Below are 15,196 nucleotides of genomic sequence, written 5' to 3' on the forward strand. Positions count from 1 at the left end.
ACTTTTAGTGCCGATAGGATGACAGTGAAGGATTCAAATCTGATAGCCAACAAGGATTGAATCAGGATCCATCCTGATCCAATTAATCTTATATCTCCTCTGGCAAGCCCCAGCAATGGGCTATTCATAATGGGAAATCTATGAAATGATCTACAAATAATTCAGAATAACCTTCTTTAAAAAGGTCATTGAACTTCAAGAATATAACAGTTTTCTGGGCTGGGGATTTAGCTCAGTGGCTCTGCTGCCTGCCTCGCAAGCACAAGGTCCAGAGTTTGATTCCCAGTACCAAAAAAAAAAGAATATAACAATTTTTAAATAAAGGAAATTTTCAGGTTGTGCCTATCCTGATCAATTTAAAGACTTAGTGAAACCCTATCTCAAAGTAAAAAATGAAAAAGGTTCTGTGAAAACAGCACAGTGGAAAGGCCCTGGGTTCAATCCTGACTAATGCAAAAGGAAAATACTGTTATTTCTAATAAAATGGATGGAATCAGAGAACATTTATATTACTTGAATTAAGTCATGAACAGAAATACCATTGCTTCATGATTTCACTAATATGTGGAAGCTAAAAAAGTTGAAAAAGCTAAAAAATTTGATCTTACAGAAGTTAAGAGCTAAATGGTAGTCAGCAGAGTCTAGGCAGACTAGAAAGGAGAAAAGGACAGGGAAAGTTTGGTCAACATGTACTAAGTTAGATAGGAGAAATCACTCTGATATTCTATTGCACAGTAAGATGACTGCAGATAATAATGATGTGCTGTATATTTTTCAAAAACTCCAAGACAGGGCCCGGGATTTAGCTCAGTGGTTCTGTCACCTGCCTTGCAAGCACAAGCACCCGAGTTTGATCCACGGTACCAAAAAAAAAAAAAAAAAACTCCAAGAGTTTGAAAGCTTCACCGTAAAGTAATGATACTCTAGAATATAGATATTCTTAACCTAGTTTGACCTTATAAAAAGTATACCTGTATCAAAACATCACAGAGTCCCCCTCATATATGTATGATTTTTGTCAATTTTTTGAAAAATAAATATGAAGAACAATACACAAACAAAACAAGATATTTACAAAGAAATTAGGAAAATAAAAATCCAAGTGATCATTAATGCAACAAAAAAAGCAAAACATAAAATGGAATGTTACAACAGCTGGTTTAATCAAGTTGAAGAACTAATAAGTGAGACTAAAGACAGTACATTTGATGTAGTCTATCAGGAAAGTACCTAGAAAAAAGCAATGAAAAAATGAATAAAACACATGGGAAGTATGAGATACAATCAAGAGACATAATATATACCTAATATATAGCCACAAAAGGAGAAGAAAAACAAAAATGATCAGAAAGCACACTTTAAAAATAATGAAAAACTTTTCTAATCTGAGGAAAGAGGATGAGTCAAGGTACAGAATGTGCAGGTATGCAATAAAATTGATTTCCAAGAGGGGTTCGTCAAAACATAATACAGCAATCATAATGACCAAACTAGCAGCAATAACAGACAAAGACAAAACTCATCAGAGAGCTGGATTTGAGTCCATATTCCAAGAATCCTGAGCTCTTGAGGTTACTTCTTCTCTCCAATCTTTAAAATGGAGACAGTAATTCCTATGTAGCAGGAACCCCCTGAAGATTAGAGATAATCAAGCAGATCTCAAGTCTTGTTCCTATTCCTTTGGGCTCCAGCAGAGGGGCTCTGAGCATGGATCCACCCCTCCCTGCCTGAGAACAGCAAGCACATCAATGTATGGAAATAACCTGGCCCCTCCCCAACTGGTGTCAAGAAGATCCTGCCTTGGATTGGCTGATTCTCATGACTGCCCTGATTGGGGGTTAGGGGTGGGTGATATGAAGCATACAGTATTTGTGCTCTAGTTCCTGGGCTCTGCCTGCATAGAGCAGCCTTCTGGGTCTAAACTTTAAAATGTGCATGGCTTACTATGTCCTCTGCAAACACATTATTCATTCTGTGAATTAGATCAACTTCTTCCATGCCATCTATATCCATTATCCACATCATTCAATATCTCACCATTAGAACCAAATACCACCTGTCCACCCTGGACCCACTCTGCTTCTGCTGCCTCCACGTAAGAAACCACTCAGCTGTTATGGGTGTCTACTGTGGGCCCTGACACTGTGCACACCCTCCTGGAACAGTTCTAATACTAGCATGTCCTGCTTGGGAATTTTGAAGATGATTGGTGAAAGAAAAAAAGTTGCTTTTATTAAAACATTGTGACTCATTTTATTGGTGTTTCTCTGTGTCCAGTCTGGTCCTATTGGTCAGACTCTCCTATGGCTCCTGATAGAGACAGCTGACAGGCTGTGTGTGACCATCCTGCCCATGGTGCTGGGGTCCCTCCTTGCCTGCATTTTCATAGCCATTTGTTCTTAATCCTTGGACTTCTGATCCCGTGATATAAGCTCCCTTTTATCATTTTCTATGGTTAGTTGCCTTCTCCTATGTTAACAATGGAGCCCCTCCCTTCATATAATTTCTCCTTGTGACATTGAGGCAGTGGTTGCATCTGCATGACCTCAAGCTGGGGGCTCTGCAGGACACTCCTGAGATGGATGTATGTGGAGGATGTGAATGGAGGCAGCTGCCATCAGGGAACTCAGTAGACCTCAGAAAGATTAGCTCAGTGAGGAAGGCTTTGTCTTAGACAGGTGTGGATTTGTGGATCCAGGATTCAGCTCAGTGGCATAGTACCTGCCTCGAAAGCACAAGGTCCTAAGTTCAATTCCTGGTACTGGAAAGAATAATAATAGTAAAATATGAGTTTCCACCCTGCCCTGATAAATCCAACACTGAAGCCTGCAAAATGCCTCAGTGAGTCCCTGAAGTTATCAGACTTATTTTAACCTACACTTTCTTCTTTTTCTTGGAAAAAAACAGTCTGAAATGAGCACATCCTCATTCTTTTTGACATCAACAAACTTCTTTTTCCACAGAGATATTGATACTTCTCTTTGCAAATTTGGTTCCAGTGCAAAGAATTTCACTGCCTGTCTGTGTACTTACTGTTCCTTACTGTTCCTTACTGTGACTTTACTAATAGTATTGGATTAAGTCTCAAAATAGTAGCCTTATTTAAACTTACCTAATTATTTTTTTTCTTAAATTCTTTTATTGGTACATTGTAGGTATACAACACAATTACATTTCTCATTGGGAATTGTACCTTTACATAACGCATCTTGGTTCTTATTTTTTTCCCATTCCTAGCCCTCCCTTCATGCCCTCCACTCTTCCCTATTTACAAAGACTTTATTTCCATTTTTTCCATTTCTCAGCATTTTTCTTTTCCCTTCTTTCCTTTCTCCTGCCCCCCCGCCACTACCCCTACCCCTTTGGACCTTTTCTTCCTATTTTACATTTTCGATTATTCATTCTAATCATTGGTACATTTTAGGTATACAATATAATGGCATTCAGCATTGGAAATTTGCACCTTTACAGAGTCTCTCTTGGTTCTTATTTTTCACCCTTGCCCAGCCCTCCCTTCAACCCCTCCAGTCCTCCCTATTTACAAAGATTTTGTTCCTATTTTTCCATTTTCTCATATTAATCCCATTCCCCTCTATCCTTTCCTCTAGCCCTCCCACTTCCTTTCCCTTTGCCCCTTTTCTTCCTATTTCACATTACCTATTATACCTTTTAGTCCTTATTTACACTTTCAGTTTCTCACACCAGAGACACTACTCAGTATTTACACATGTGTGTCCTATTTATTTCACTTAAGAGTATTGCCTCAATGTGCATCCACTTAGCTATAAATGTCTCTAATTTCTCATTTTGTATGGCTGAGTAGTATTCCATTTTATAAAAAAACCACATTTTCTTTATCGAGCCTCCAGTTGACGGGCATTTGGGCTGTTTCCAAGTTTTAGCTATTACAAACTGCGCTGCTATGAACATGGGCACACATATATCACTGTGGTATGATACTTTTAATTCTTTGGGGAAGATCCCCAGCAGTGGAATAGCAGGGTCAAATGGGACTTCCAGTCCTAGTTCTTTGAGGTATCTCCATATTGATTTCCACAGTGCTTGCACCAGTCTACACTCCCACCAGCAGTGGAGCAGAGTTCCTCTTTCCCCACGGCCCCACCAGCATTTGTTATTGGTTGATTTCATGATAGCAGCCATTCTTTCTGGAGTGAAGTGGAATCTCAGCATTGTTTTCATTTGCATCTCTCGAATTACAAGTGAGGTTGAACATTTTTTCATATGTTTATTTGCTATTTCTACTTCTTTGTCTGAGAAATGTCTGTTCATTTCAGATGCCCATTTTTCGACTGGGTCTTTGAATTTGAGAGGTCTGATCTTTTTAAGTTCTTTATAGATTCAAGATAGTAGACCTTTGTCTGAGGAAGAGCAGGTGAAGATTTTTTCCCAGATTGTGGGTTGTCTCTTCACACTGCTGGTGGTTACTCTTGCTGTGCAGAAGCCTTTTAATAAGAAGAGATCCCACTTGTTGATTGTTTGTGCTAGTTCACAGGCAACTGAGGTTTTGTTCATAAAATCTTTTCCTACACCAATGTCTTCAAGGGTTCTACCTAAACCCTGTTCCAACTGGTTCAGAGTTTCTATTTTAATGTTTAGATCTTTAATCCATTTTGATTTTAGTTTAGTGCACAGTGAGAGATACAGGTCCAGTTTTAATCTTTGGCAAGTTGAAGCCCAATTTTTCCAGCACCATTTATTAAAGAGGCTATCTTTCCTCCAGTGAGGGTGTTTGGCTCCTTTATCGAAGATGAGATGGCTGAGTGTGTCTGGCATTGTTTCTGCATCTTCTAATCTGTTCCACTGGTCCTCAAGTCTGTTTCTTTGCCAGGACCATGCTGTTTTTATCACAGTAGATTTGTAGTATAGTTGCAGGTTGGGGATTATGATACCCCCTGCCATGTCTCTGTTACCTAGAATTGCTTTTGCTATTCTGGGTCTCTTCTTGTTCCAAATGAATTTTTGGATTGTTTTCTCAAGGTCCATGAAGTATGCTGCTGGGTTCTCAATTGGAATTGCATTAAATCTATATAGCAGTTTTGGAAGTATGGCCATTTTCACTATATTAATCCTTCCTACCCAGGAGCAGGGGATGTCTGTCCATTTTCTGATATCATCTTCAATCTCTCTTTTCAGAGTGCCATAGTTTTCAGAGAAGAGGTCTTTGCTTTCTTTTGTTAGGATGATTCCTAGGTATTTCAGTTTTTTGGATGCTATTGTGAAAGGAATTATTTGCCCTATTTCTGTCTCAGTGAGTCTGTCATTTGTGTAGAGGAAAGCTATTGATTTTTGTGTGTTGACCTTGTAAGCAGCTACTTGACTGAATTTGGTTATTAAGTCTAGAAGACTTTTGGTGGAGTTCTTGCAGTCTTCCATATAGAGGATCATGTCATCTGCAAATAATGACAATTTGACTTCTTCATTTCCTATCTTTATTCCCTTTATTTCTTTCTCTTGTCTAATTGCTGTGGCTAATGTTTCCAGAACTATATTGAACACGAGTGGTGACAGTGGACATCCTTGTCTTGTTCCTGATTTTAGTGTGAAGGATTTCAGTTTTTGACCATTTAGTATGATACTGGCTGTTGGTTTTTCATAGATGGCTTTTATCAGATTGAGGTAGAGACCATCTATTCCAATTTTTTGTAGGGTTTTTATCATAAATGCATGTTGGATTTTGTCAAACGCTTTTTCTGCATCTATGGAGATAATCATATGGTTTTTGTCTTTGGCTCTATTGATATAGTGTATTACATTGATTGATTTGCATATACTGAACCATCCCTGCATCCCTGGGATGAATCCCACTTGATCAGGGTGTATGATCTTCTTGATGATCTTCTGCATTCTGTTTGCCAGTATCTTATTAAGGATTTTTCCATCTATGTTCATTAGTGAGATTGGCCTATAGTTCTCTTTTTCAGTTGGGTCTTTCTCTGCTTTGGGGATCAAGGTGATGCTTGCTTCCAGGAATGAATTTAGGAGTATTGCTTCCCTTTCAATTTCATTGAAGAGTTTAAACAGTAGTGGCAGCAGTTCCTCTCTAAATGTCTTGTAGAATTCAGCAGTGAAGCCATCAGGGCCCGGCCTTTTCTTAGTTGATAAGTTTTTAATTACATTTTCAATTTCACTGGTTGATATTGGGTTGTTCAGAATTTTTAAGTCTTCTTCATTCAACTTTGGTAATTCATACGTATCTAGGAATCAGTCCATTTCTTCTGTGTTGTCCATCTTATTGGCGTATAGGTTCTGGAAGTAGATATTGATGATCCTCTGGATTTCTGCTGGGTCTGTTGTAATTTCACCCTTTTCATTGCTAATTAATGGATTTGGGCCTTTTCTTTCCTTTTTCTGACAAGGTTGGCTAAAGATTTATCAATTTTGTTGATTCTTTCAAAGAACCAACTCTTGGCTTCACTGATTTTTTGTATCATTCTCTTAGTCTCAATTGCATTGATTTCTCCTCTGATCTTTATAATTTCCTCCCTTGTATGAGCTTTGGGGTTGTCCTGCTCTTCTTTTTCTAGAAGCTTGAGGTTCAGCATCAGGTTGTTTAATTGGGCTCATTCTGTTTTCCTAATATGCATATTCACTGCTATGAATTTCCCTTGTAAGACTGCTTTCATTGTTTCCCATAGATTCCGATATGTTGTATTGTCATTGTCATTTAATTGAAGGAACTGTCTGATTTCTTCTTTAATTTCCTCTGTGACCCATTGGTTATTCAGAAGTGTGTTGTTCAATTTCCATGTGTTTATGAAATTTTTTGAGTTTCTTTTGCTATGGATCTCCAATTTGATTGCACTATGGTCTGATAATATACAGGGGATAACTTCAATTCTTTTGCACTTACTTAAACATGTTCTATGCACAAGTATGTGGTCTATTTTGGAGGATGAGCCATGTGCAGCTGAGAAGAATGTGTATTCTGATTTTGTGAGGCACAACACTCTGTAAACATCTGTTAAGTTCATTTGTTCAAGAGTTCAATTGAGTCCTAGTATTTCATTACTTATTTTTTGTCTAGTTGATCTATCTATTTGTGACAGTGGGGTACTGAGGTCCCCTACTACAATTATACTAGTGCATATATGACTTTTCATGTCCGTTAGTATTTGTATTATATAGTTGGGTGCACTAGAGTTTGGTGCATAGATATTTATGATTGTCATCTCTTCCTCTTGGATTCTTCCCTTTACAAGGATGTAGTGTCCTTCTTTGTCTCTCTTAATCAGTGTTGGTTTGAAATCTACTTGATCTGCAAAGAGGATAACTACTCCTGCTTTTTTGGGGGTTCCTGTCCCATAGAATATTGTTTTCCACCCTTTAACTTTCAGTCTATGAGTTTCCTTTTGAATTAAGTGTGTTTCTTGTATGCAGCATATTGTTGGATTTTGCTTCTTAACCCATTCTGCCAGTCTATTTCTTTTGATTGGTGAATTGAGACCATTAACATTGATGGTTATAACTGAAATGTATTGACTTGTCATTGCCATGAGTTTTTCTTTTCATTGGGTTCTCCCCCTTTCCATTTAATTTCTTGTCATGCCAGATGGGTTCATTCTGCTTTGCTTCCTGGGGTTGTGATCCTCAATGTCTGTTCCTAGGATATTGTGTAAAATTCTTTGGAGTGCTGGTTTGGTATTCACAAAGTTCCTAAGGTGCTCTTTGTCATGAAAGTATCTTATTTCTCCATCAGTTTTGAAAGATAGTTTTGCAGGGTACATCAATCTGGGTTGGAGGCTGTTTTCTTTTAGGGCTTGGAACATGTCACTCCAAGGTCTTCTTGCCTTGATGGTTTGTGTTGAGAAGTCTGCTGTGATTCTGATGGGCTTTCCTTTGTAGGTGATTTGTTTCTTTTCTCTGACTGCTTGTAGAACTTTGTTCTTCTGTTGAGTTTCTGGAATCTTAACAATTATATACCTATATGTAGATTTTTTTTGATCAAGGCTATTTGGAGTCCTATATGCCTCACTTATCTGTATGTCAAGCTCTTTTCCCCTGCTTGGGAAGTTTTCTGACATTACTTTTGTGAAGAGTTTTTTTTTATGTCATCTGCACTCTCTCCTTTTTTTTCATTGACTCCAATCAGTCTTATGTTATTCTTCTTTGCATCATCTAGCAGCTGCTGGATTGATTTCTCATGTTCCCTTACAATTTTGAAGCAATTTTTCTTTTCCTGGTCACTAATTGCAATCTTATCTTCTATATCTGAAATTCTGTCCTCACATTGGCTCATTCTGCTGTGTAGACTTTCAGTGGAGTTTTTCATCTCCTGGAAATCTATTTGCATCTGTTTTACGGATTCCATTTGTTTCCTATGTTGGGATTCCATCATGTTCCTCAGCTCCTCTCTAGATTTATTAATCATGTCTTGCACTAGGGGCACAATTTCTCCTGTTATCTGAGAAATTATTTCTGATTTTACTTTTTCCAGATCCCCTTTTGTTGCCAGTTCAGTGGGTCCAGATGGTTGAGTATCAGAGTGTTCCATCTCATTTCCCTTTGGGGTTGCTGCAGGTGATCTGGAAGTCTGGTTTTGAGACTTATTTATGTGTTTTCTCATTTTGACTGGGGTGGTGGGCTGTGAGTGCCTGCACGGATTACCTCCTCTGAGCTGGGTGAGGTGGGACAGGGGCCGGGAGCAACAGTAGGGATGGTGACCCAAAAGCCCTTTCCTGTGGACTGGGAGCAGCAGGAGGGATGGTGGCCAGGGAAGCCCCTTCCTCTGGACCAGGAGCAGTGGGATGGTGGCTCAGAAGCCCCTCCCTCTGGGCCGGGAACAGTGGGACTCAATACCTTGGTCTGGTGGTCTGGTGTCTTCTGTGTCTTTGTAGTGTAGAACCAAGTGGCTGCCTGTGTACAGCAGGGTGAATCGGTGTCTTCCGTGTGACTCAGGACCTCGGTAGGGCATGGGCAGACCTCCCTGTCTGCAGCAGGGTGATTCGGCGTCTTCTGTGCGACCCACTTACCTAATTATTTAAGCACATCATCTCCAAATATATTTACATTCAGAGATGCTTTGTAGTTAGGATTTTAACATCTGAATTCTATAGAAACAAAATCCTATGTATCAAAGGTCTTTAATATTTGCAAAATTAATCTGTTGTATAATTTTCTTATTAATTGAAAAAATGTAATTCAAATGTCATTACTAAAAATGATGATAAACGTGCTTGAAGCATAAAGCACAAAATGGGAAAGACACTGTTCTAAAAATCAATATGAAGTGAAAGTAAATAAGTAACAAATTTCATTAATTTCTGAGAAGAAAAAGATTACCTTATATATGCTAAATGCTACATTTCCTAAGGAGAATCAATTAATCCACTTTCCATATATTTTCCTTCTTTTTTTTTGGTACCAGGGATCAAACTCAGGTTCTTGTGCTTGTGCAGCAGGTGGCAAAACCACTGAGGTAAATCTCTGGCCCTTCCATATATTTTCTTAAAAATGGAAATGCAAGTTCACCATTCAGAACAAAGGTAATAAAAGAAACAACACTGACAAGGGAAGCAAGCATTGGCCTGTTGAGAAAGAGATTCAGGGAGAGTGTAACCTTGTATTCACATCGCTGAATGTTAAAACATGCATGTGAATTAATTACCATCATATCAGAAAACACACCACAAAAAAGGGAGTCAGACCATGGTGAACCTCGAATGACACTAAGATAGACTTTATCCTTTAGTTTTCTGGGCTTATAGTCAAGGTCTTGGTGCGAGCCATTGCTTCTGCCATGGGCTCATCATTAGAAATTAAGGCTCCAGCGTAGCAATTACTTGCAAAGAAGCAGACCAGATAAGGTGAGATGGGAGAGGCTGGTACACAAGAGGTAATGGACTACAGAATATTATTCATATTGTCATAAAGGACCTGTGAAGCAGTAGAGAGAATCCAATATTTAGAGTCAACAAAAACTGTGCCCAGCAAAGGAAACCATTAACAGAGTGAAGACACAATCTACAGAATGGGAAAAAAAGTTTTCCAGCTACTCCTCAGACAAAGGATTATATCTAGAATATATAAAGAACTCAAAAATATGAGATTCCCAAAATTTAAAGATCCAATTTAAAAATGGGCTTCTGGCATCTGAAATGAATAGACACTTCTCAGATGAAGAAACACAAATGGCTAAATACATGAGCAATTGTTTAACATTCCTTACCATTCTAGAAATGCAAATTAAAACCATACTTAAATTCCATCTCACTACAGAAAGAATGGCTACCATCAAGAAATCAACCAATAGTCCCACCGCTTGCCACCCAGAGGTAGGGGCTTCTGAGCCACTGTCCCACTGCTCCTGGCCCAGAGGAAGGGGCTTCCCGGCCACCATCCATTCCACCACTCCCAGCCCAGAGGAAAAAGCATTGGGCCCACCATCCTTCCCGCTGCTCCTGGCCCAGAGGAAGGGGCTTCTGAGCCACTGTCCCACCTCTCCCAAATCAGAGGTGAGTCACGTGGGCAACAACAGTACCACCCCTCCCCCAGGCCAAAATGAGAAGACACATAAATAAGTCTCAAAACCAGACTTCCAGATCACCTACAGCAATCCCAAAGGGAAATGAGATGGAACACTCTGATACTCAACCATCTGGACCCACTGAACTGGCAACAAAAGAAGATCTGGAAAAAATGAAATCAGAAATAATTTCTCAGATAACAGCAGAGATTGTGCTCGTAGTGCAAGACATGATTAATAAATCTAGAGAGGAGCTGAGGAACATGATGGAATCCCAACATAGGAAACAAATGGAATCCATAAAACAGATACAAACAGATTTCCAGGAGATGAAAAACTCCACTGAAAGTCTACACAGCAGAATGAGCCAATGTGAGGACAGAATTTCAGATATAGAAGATAAGATTGCAATTAGTGACCAGGAAAAGAAAAATTGCTTCAAAATTGTAAGGGAACATGAGAAATCAATCCAGCAGCTGCTAGATGATGCAAAGAAGAATAACATAAGACTGATTGGAGTCAATGAAAAAAAAGGAGAGAGTGCAGATGACATAAAAAAAAACTCTTCACAAAAGTAATGTCAGAAAACTTCCCAAGCAGGGGAAAAGAGCTTGACATACAGATAAGTGAGGCATATAGGACTCCAAATAGCCTTGATCAAAAAAAATCTACATATAGGTATATAATTGTTAAGATTCCAGAAACTCAACAGAAGAACAAAGTTCTACAAGCAGTCAGAGAAAAGAAACAAATCACCTACAAAGGAAAGCCCATCAGAATCACAGCAGACTTCTCAACACAAACCATCAAGGCAAGAAGACCTTGGAGTGACATGTTCCAAGCCCTAAAAGAAAACAGCCTCCAACCCAGATTGATGTACCCTGCAAAACTATCTTTCAAAACTGATGGAGAAATAAGATACTTTCATGACAAAGAGCACCTTAGGAACTTTGTGAATACCAAACCAGCACTCCAAAGAATTTTACACAATATCCTAGGAACAGACATTGAGGATCACAACCCCAGGAAGCAAAGCAGAATGAACCCATCTGGCATGACAAGAAATTAAGTGGAAAGGGGGAGAACCTAACAAAAAGAAAAAGTCATGACAATGATAAGTCAATACGTTTCACTTGTAACCATCAATGTTAATGGTCTCAATTCACCAATCAAAAGAAATAGACTGGCAGAATGGGTTAAGAAGCAAAATCCAACAATATGCTGCATACAAGAAACACACTTAATTCAAAAGGAAACTCATAGACTGAAAGTTAAAGGGTGGAAAACAATATTCTATGGGACAGGAACCCCCAAAAAAGCAGGAGTAGCTATCCTCTTTGCAGATCAAGTAGATTTCAAACCAACACTGATTAAGAGAGACAAAGAAGGACACTACATCCTTGTAAAGGGAAGAATCCAAGAGGAAGAGATGACAATCATAAATATCTATGCACCAAACTCTAGTGCACCCAACTATATAATACAAATACTAACGGACATGAAAAGTCATATATGCACTAATACAATTGTAGTAGGGGACCTCAGTACCCCACTGTCACAAATAGACACATCAACTGGACAAAAAATAAGTAATGAAATACTAGGACTCAATTGAACTCTTGAACAAATGAACTTAACAGATGTTTACAGAGTGTTGTGCCTCACAAAATCAGAATACACATTCTTCTCAGCTGCACATGGGTCATTCTCCAAAATAGACCACATACTTGTGCATAGAACATGTTTAAGTAAGTGCAAAGGAATTGAAGTTATCCCCTTTATATTATCAGACCATGATGTGATGAAATTGGAGATCCATAGCAAAAGAAACAGGAAAAATTTCATAAACATGTGGAAAGTGAACAACACACTTCTGAATAACCAATGGGTCACAGAGGAAATTAAAGAAGAAATCAGACAGTTCCTTTATTTAAATGACTGTGACAATACAACATATCAGAATCTATGGGACACAATGAAAGCAGTCTTATGAGGGAAATTCATAGCACTGAATATACATATTAGGAAAATAGAATGAGCCCAATTAAACAACCTGATGCTGAACCTCAAGCTTCTGGAAAAAGAAGAGCAGAAATCACGCCAGCAGGCTGCATGAGGCACACTGTTTCTGGGCTCAGCTGTGGTGGATCTGTCGGTAGCACTCTGTCTGCAGCCGATCTGCTGCAGGAAGTTCATCCCTTTGTGGGGGGTGGGAAGTAAAAGGATAATTCTTTGACTAAAACTACATCCATAGTGCTGAAAACTTGAAGAGCTTTCTCTCTTTGTCTCATAACCATGTCCACCAATGAGAATGCTAATGCACCAGCTGCCCAGCTGAACAGATTCAAGAACAAGGGAAAAGACAGTACAGAAATGAGGCAGCAAAGAATAGAAGTTAATGTGGAGCTAAGGAAAGCTAAGAAGGATGATCAGATGCTGAAAAGGAGGAATGTCAGCTCATTTCCTGTTGATGCTACTTCACCACTGCAGGAAAACCGAAACACCCAGGGTACTGTGAATTGGACTGTTGATGACATTGTCAAAGTCATAAATAGCAATAATCTGGAAGGCCAGCTCCAAGCTACTCAAGCTGCCAGGAAACGGCTTTCTCAAGAAAAACAGCCCCCCATTGACCACATAATCTGGGCTGGTTTGATTCCAAAATTTGCGTCCTTCTTGGACAGAACTGATTGTAGTCCCATCCAGTTTGAGTCTGCTTAGGCACCCACTAACATTGCTTCTGGGTCTTCAGAACAGACCAAGGCTGTGGTGGACGGAGGCGCTATCCCAGCACTCATTTCTCTCTCGGCATCTCCCCATGCTCACATCAGTGAACAAGCTGTATGGGCTCTAGGAAACATTGCAGGTGATGGTTCAGTTTTCTGAGACTTGGTTGTCAAATATGGTACAGTTTACCCACTCTTGGCTCTTCTTGGAGTTCCTGGTATATCATCTTTAGCAGGTGGTTGCTTACATAACCTTACCTGGACACTTTCAAACCTCTGCCTTAACAAGAATCCTGCACCCCCGTTAGATGCTGTTGAGCAAATTCTTCCTACTTTGGTTCGTCTCCTGCATCACAATGATCTGGAAGTATTAGCGGATACTTGCTGGGCTATTTCTTACCTTACAGATGGTCCAAATTAATGTATTGAAATGGTTGTAAAAATGGGGGTTGTGCCCCATCTGGTGAAGCTTCTAGGATCAAAAGAATTGCCTATTATGACTCCCACGCTAAGAGCCATAGGGAATATTGTCACTGGAACAGATGAACAGACTCAGATTGTGATAGATGCAGGAGCACTTGCTGTCTTTCCCAGCCTGCTCACCCACCCCAAAACCAATATTCAGAAGGAAGCTGCCTGGACAATGTCAAACATCACAGCTGGCCATGAGGACCAGATGCAGCAAGTTGCGAATCATGGTAGTCCCATTCCTCGTCAGTGTCCTCTCTAAGGCAGATGTTAAGAAAGAAAAGGAAGCTGTGTGGGCTGTGACCAACTACACAAGTGGTGAGACAGTTGAACAGATTGCCTATCTTGTTCACTGTGGTATAATAGAACCACTGATGAACCTCTTAACTGCGAAAGATACGAAAATTATTCTGGTTATTCTGGATGCCATTTCAAATATCTTCCACGCTGCTGAGAAACTAAGTGAAACTGAGAAGCTTAGTATAATGATTGAAGAATGTGGTGGCTTGGACAAAATTGAAGCTCTACAGAACCATGAAAATGAGTCTGTGTACAAGGCCTCATTAAACTTCATTGAGAAGTATTTCTCACTAGAGGAAGAAGAAGATCAAAATGTTGTGCCAAAACGACCTCTGAAGGCTATACCTTCCAAGTTCAGGATGGGGCTTCTGGTACCTTTAACATCTAGATGGTGCAGCTGAGGAAGGCATCAAATTTTTGTTGTGTACTATGTTCGGTATAAGTTTGTCTTCTGTTTCTCTACTAAGAACTCTTTTTAAATGTGTTTTGTTATTGTAGCACTTTGTACAACGAAACTATACTTGAACAGTTCCAAACTGTACACACTGTTTGAAGCTTATCCTCTGAAGGGGTTTCTTATTTCTATGTGGAATTTCATATTTTGCAGTGTCCTGTAAACAAAGATTAAATTCCACCAAAAAAAAAAAAGAAACTAAAAGAAGAGCAGGACAAACCCAAAGCTCATACAAGGGAGGAAATTATAAAGATGAGAGGAGAAATCAATGCAATGGAGACTAAGAGACTCATACAAAAAAACCAATGAAGCCAGGAGTTGGTTCTTCGAAAGAATCAACAAAATTGACAAACCCTTAGCCAACCTTATCAGAAAAAGGAAAGAAAAGGCCCAAATCCATGCAATTAGGAAAGAAAAGGGTGAAATTACAACAGACCCAGCAGAAATCCAGAGGATCATCAATACCTACTTCCAGAACCTATACACCAATAAGATGGACAACACAGAAGATATGGACAGATTCCTAGATACATATGAATTACCAAAGTTGAACGAAGAAGACCTAAAAATTCTGAACAACCCAATATCAACCAATGAAATTGAAAACGTAATTAAAAACTTATCAACTAAGAAAAGCCTGCATCCCAATTGCTTCATTGCTGAATTCTACAAGACATTTAGAGAGGAACTACTGCAACACTCCCTACTGCTGTTTGACACATAAAACCTACCTGGTTAAATTCAATTCTCACCTCTCCCTGCCTG

At 39.3% G+C, this 15,196-nt stretch overlaps 1 pseudogene; it reads left to right on the forward strand.

The window, feature by feature from the left end:
• Nucleotides 1-12,633: 12,633 nt before the first annotated feature.
• LOC101719846 (importin subunit alpha-1 pseudogene) lies at nucleotides 12,634-14,727 on the forward strand (annotated as a pseudogene).
• The last annotated feature ends 469 nt before the right edge of the window (nucleotides 14,728-15,196 follow it).

This window comes from Heterocephalus glaber, unplaced genomic scaffold (genome assembly GCF_053883595.1).
Source record: "Heterocephalus glaber isolate CG9 unplaced genomic scaffold, H.glaber_assembly_v1.0 deba00001428, whole genome shotgun sequence".
NCBI classification, from domain to species: domain Eukaryota; kingdom Metazoa; phylum Chordata; class Mammalia; order Rodentia; family Bathyergidae; genus Heterocephalus; species Heterocephalus glaber.